We start from the raw sequence: 6,020 nt of genomic DNA on the forward strand, positions 1-6,020 counted from the left end.
TATTCCTATATATTTGCTAGAAATTCCATTCAACAAAGCATTCAACCCTTTGTATTGAAAGATTTTCATATCTAAAAGAAACTACCGTTCATTTGGAAAGCTTCCTATATGTTTGCTAGAAAATTCAACAAAGCATTCAACCCTTTGGACTGAAAGTTTGTCATATTTGGAAAAATTTAGAAAAAAATAAGTTTCATCTTCAAAGGGTTGTTCATCACGCAAGAGACACGTGTGTTATATTTTTTCCATTTGTTCCCACCTTCTTGTTCCAATTTCTAGGTTTTGCAAAGTCATATTTATCCTACATGTCAATTGTCTTTTGGAGATTGATATGGACTTATGTCAATGTTTGTATTCCTCATATATAACCATAGGATTCATTTTCATACTATAGTAGTTCATATGTTCCTTTGTCTTTTGCCAAATTTTTCACTTACTTTCCATTGAACTATATCACTAATAGCAACTCGCAAATGATACAATGATTAAAGTTATAGATAATTCAATACCAACTACCTATGGATATGGTTATGTGCAAGAAGGTAATATATGGACCCAAACGTCAGAGACAAGATTCAATGAAACCTGGATACAATGGTTAGGCTTCCTTCCATTGACAATCTCCATCATCAACATTACAACGTTGTAAACATCGACCTGCTTCGTAGCAATCTATCCATTAAAATATTCTGGAGTCATGTACCCCAATGTCCCAGCTACCTAGATATATATTTGACTCTTTTGACAATTTTTCTCTATTATGGACTTCTAGTCCTATTCTTGAATTGATTGTAAATTCTTAAGAGCCACGGTGCAATATTGTGTTGAAGTGGATAAGGGGCCTTCTGCAAAAACTCTTGCACGACTGCTTCCATAGGCTAGAACCACCATTGTCTAGAGTATGGTGGGATGGAAGTGCACAAGTCAACAAAGGGACCTCGTGTTCTTCAGAGAGGACAACAACTTTGCCTACTTATCACTCTTAAAGAGCTCTCTCCCCTCCATCTAAAAAAAGAATCAATGTTTTGTCTCAATTATATTTTCTCTACTGCCAATTTCAATGTTTTATTGGTGTTGACAACTTTGATCAAAAACCTTTTGTGAATCCTATGAAGAAGTATTTTTTCTTAGAACGTGCTCGCAGCCTGTTGTACAAGTGATCTTAAACTACATAAATAATTATTCTACTTATCCCTCCAAATTGCATGTTAATTAACAGATTTTGTTTGAAATTTTGAGTTTGGCATTTTGTCAAACTTTTTTTGGGTTTGCTAGTTTGTGCTTGATTCAATGGTTTTCTGAGACATAATCTCTTTATTTTAAACTTAGTGGAAAATGATTGCCTAATACACTAAATGCAACAATAACCCCAAATCCAAGCAATTTAAGAGGAAGTAAGGGAGAACATTTTATCAAACACAATTATAATGATATGATCTTTGTTTATTCTTCACAAGCTTGTTGTAGATGCAGATTTAGAGTGTGAATACACCCAAAACTTGGAATAAATCTTAGTTTGACTTTCAGGAGTATTTTCCAGCCTCTATACAATTGTGGGTCAGCTATACAAGGAATATTTAACAAATGTTTGCACTCAACAATGAGGAAATGAGGTGAATGTGTAGCTTACTATTGGCCACAACTTCAAGAATATGGTTGCAATCTCCAACCTTAAGAAAATTATCAGTTCTTCTTAGTGCACCCTCACTCCTCCATAATAAGCAACCCTTTTGTGTAGTGGAATGAAGAAAATTCAATCAACTAATAATAAACCACTCATACAAATAAATAGTAGAAATATATCCAAACCAAACATGGTATTAAAGGCCTCAACCTTATAGTGTTCCTCACATTCTCTTTATTAATCAATCCAATGTACAAAGAATGATAATAGTACAAATAAATACATGAGGAAGTTGGTCTCAAGATAGTACGTCTATCTTGGACACTATGGTTGAGAAAATATCTCAACAACACACTAATCTATGACCTTAACTAGTTGGAGAGAATATCTCAACCAACTAAGCCTAAACTGACTCCTAATCATGAGGAACAAACTCAATCTAGAAAGGTAGGATTAAATCCTAACTTTCGTGATTTTAATTAATTTAATAATTTGGACTTAGAATTTTTTTAATGTGAGAGTGAGGCTAACATTCCCCCCCCAATGATAAGTCCAAAATAATAACAAGAAACCCTCTTCCAAGTTCTCAAGGTGATCCTCAAAAAACACTGCCTGAAAAGCCGCCAAAGCTGGATGCTGAAGAAACTACTTGAAATCAACATCCTTTGTCCATTGACAAAACATTGAGAACGCCCACTAGCTACGTTGATGTTGACAGCCCACTCGCGAATTTGTTGATGTCGAAAACTGCGCACTGCAGCTTTTGTTGTTGATGCCCACTAGCTAAATTTGTTGAAAAACAACTCACTGTTACTTTTGCTATGTTTGAAAACAGCTCACTGCTGACTTTGTTATCGATCGCCCACTGACAAATTTGTTGATGCTCACTCAATGATGAAAATGCCCACTGGCTGCTTCGCTGATGTTGTCGAGACTTTCAGTCTGACAACCACTATCAATTTCATTGACATTTTCCCCTGGCAATGTAACCAAGTTGTAAGCTACATGAAAGATTTCAATTTTCATACCAACACAGGAAGATTCAAATTAGTAACATGGAAATAGGGTCATAAATACATATGATTCCCTTCTTACCCCTTTCACCCAATTCTACAAAACTAAATGCATCCTTTAATTTTGCAAGAATATCCTTCAGAATCAGCGTCTCCAGCTTCCGTGTTAAAAACTCTTTCATAGCTTCAAAATGTATCTTCTGCATTTCCACAAAAATATCGAATGAACGATGCTCAAAATCATTATGAAAGGCTTTATATGCCTCCTTGTACTCTTTACTTTCTGATAAAACATCTAATTGCTTCATTAACTATAGTCTTCCCATAGCCCTGTTTAAATGCCGATAAGACTACTCTTATAAATTCAACATTTAGACAAAACTGTTGAATAAGTCAGATTCACTAAACACACAGCTTATAATCACCCATCGCAGTTTTCGAAAATAGCTCTGCTTGGACTTTGAATACAGTTGCAGAGAGCAACAACAGCCACATTTGAGAGACTCAAACCAAAATCCAATCGTTTGTGAATGGTTGCATAACTAGTGGCAGCAGGGTAATGGCAATGAAGTTGGTTGACAATTATGTTGTGGGATCCAACTACCGAAGACATTCTTCTAACATTCAATCCAACGTTGTAGACCAGTGCAAAGTGGAAATTGGGGGAGTTTTTATAAAAAGAAAACACCTTACCATCTAATAAAAAAAAATATTTATTAATACTTTATTGGTGAATAAGATTTGAATTTTGTACATTTACATTGGAACGCGCTCCACTGCTAGCGATTTCTTTGCTGAAAAAACTGGTGCTGATTACGATCCTAATTTGGGTTAAATTTCTCGGATCCTAATTTGGGTTAAACTCACCAGAGTGTTACTATCTTACTGGAACGCTGCTTGCTAAGGGAATCAAAAGTAGAGTTGGTAGTTGGCTCCCAGTTTACATGCACCAAAATATGCGTGGATGTTGATCTAGAAAAGGGGCAATCAAAAGTGGAGTTGGTAGCTGACTCGCAGTTTACATGCACCAAAATATACATGGATGTCGATTTAGAAAAGATCTAGAAAAGGGGCTTCCTTCTATGATTAATATCACAACAAGGGAGTGGATACATCGCCAAACCCTAGATTACGAGAAAATATAATTCAAATGTTTTTTATGTCATAAATACCATCACTTTGCTAAATGTTGTTTATGTCACGAATACGACCACTTTGCTAGAGAATGTTGCAAGACTCCTAGAAGAAAAGGGCCAAAAACTACAACAGATCAAGGATAACAATGGCAGATACAAAGAAAAGAAGGAAATAAATTGATATCAGCACCATATGCAAACACCCAAAACAAAAACGAAGCCTCCACATCTATAAACCACTTTGAGGTTATTCAAAATCATGAATAAGTTGGTCAAGAGGATCCAAAGCCTAACTCGAAATGGGGAGTAAAGAAATGAAGAATATAAAGAAAAGGAAATATTAAAGGGATATGCTCCAATTGCAAGCTTCAACTTAGATCACATAATCTGGACAGGATTTAAGAAAATAGGTATATAGTTAAAGAAGGTTAAGAAAGGCTAATTGGAAATCTCCCACAACCCCTTAATTTGGATAACATGTGGGGTAAAATTTGGAATAAAGATGGTTTTCCCAAAGTTAACCTAGGAACTAGTGCATGGAAAAATTTCACTGGCAGAAAATCTATAAAAAAAAGAACTATTCGTTGTACTCTTTACTTTCTGATAAAACGTCTAATTGATTCATTAACTACAGTCTTCGCATATCCCTGTTTAAATGCCAATAAGACTACTCTTATAAATTCAACATTAGGCAAAATCATTGAAGAAGTCAGATTCACTAAACACACGCAGCTCATAATCACCCATCATAGTTTTCGAAAACAGCTCTGCTTAGACTTTGAATACAATTATAGAGAGCAGGAACAGCCACATTTGAGAGACTCAAACCAAAATCCAACCGTTCCTGAATGGTTGCATGACGAGTGGCAGCAGGGTAATGGAAATGAAGTTGGTTGACAATTATGTTGTGGGATCCAACTACCGAAGACATTTTAATCTTCTAACATTCAATCAAATGTTGTAGACCAGTGCAGAGTGGAAATTGGGGGAGTTGTTATAAAAAGAAAATACCTTACCTTCTAATAAAACCAAAATATTTATTAATACTTTATTGGTGAATAAGTTTTGAATTTTTTACATTTACATTGGAACGTGCTCCACTGCTAGTGATTTCTATGCTGAAAAAATTGGTGCTGATTACGATCCTAATTTGGGTTAAACTCACCAGACTGTTACTATCTTACTGGAGCGATGATTGCTAAGGGAAATCAAAAGTAAAGTTGGTAGATGGCTCCGAGTTTACATGCACCAAAATATGCCTGGATGTTGATCTAGAAAAGATCTAGAAAAGGGGCAATCAAAAGTGGAGCTGGTCGCTGACTCACAGTTTACATGCACCAAAATATGCGTGGACATCGATTTAGGAAAGATCTAGAAAAGGGGCTTCCTTCTGTGATTAATCTGACAACAGGGGAGTGGATACATCGCCAAACCATAGATTACGAGCAAATATCATTCAAATGTTGTTTATGTCATGAATACCATCACTTTGCTAAATGTTGTTTATGTCACGAATACGACCACTTTGCTAGATAATGTTCCAAGAAAAGGGCCAAAAACTACAATAGATTAAGGGTAACAATGGCAGATGCAATGAAAAGAATGAAATAAATTGACATCGGCACCAGATGCAAACACCCAAAACAAAAACGGGGCCTCCACATCCACAAACCACCTTGAGGTTATTCAAAATCATGAAGAAGCTGGTCAAGAGGATCTAAAGCCTAACCCAAAATGGGGAGTAAGGAAATGAAGAATATAAAGAAAAGGAAATATTAAAGGGATATGCTCCAATTGCAAGCTTCAAGTTAGATCACATAATCTAGACAAGATTTAAGAAAATAGGCATACCGTTAAAGAAGGCTAAGAAAGGCTAATTGGAAATCTCCCACAACCCCTTAATTTGGATAACATGTGGGGTAAAATCTGGAATAAAGATGGTTTTCCCAAAGTTAACCTTTTCTGCTGGGAACTATTGCATGGAAAAATTTCACCTGTAGAAAATCTATAAAAAAGAACTATTCATGGGCCTTCCCAATGCGTATTATGTGAAAAATCCAAAGAAAATACCTATCATGTCTTTAAACTGTGTTCATTCTCCACCGAAGTATGGAAATTTGCAATCCCAAATGTGAGTGATGTTACCCATATCACCTAGAACAGTGTACACATTAGGATAATCTAGGACATGCAAAACAAAAGTAGCTACATCGTTGGCAATTCGAAAATCTCATTGATTATTTATGG

Source organism: Pinus tabuliformis, chromosome 4_2, assembly GCF_031772625.1.
Source record: "Pinus tabuliformis cultivar Carrire ecotype Pingquan chromosome 4_2, CPIR1, whole genome shotgun sequence".
NCBI lineage: Eukaryota > Viridiplantae > Streptophyta > Pinopsida > Pinales > Pinaceae > Pinus > Pinus tabuliformis.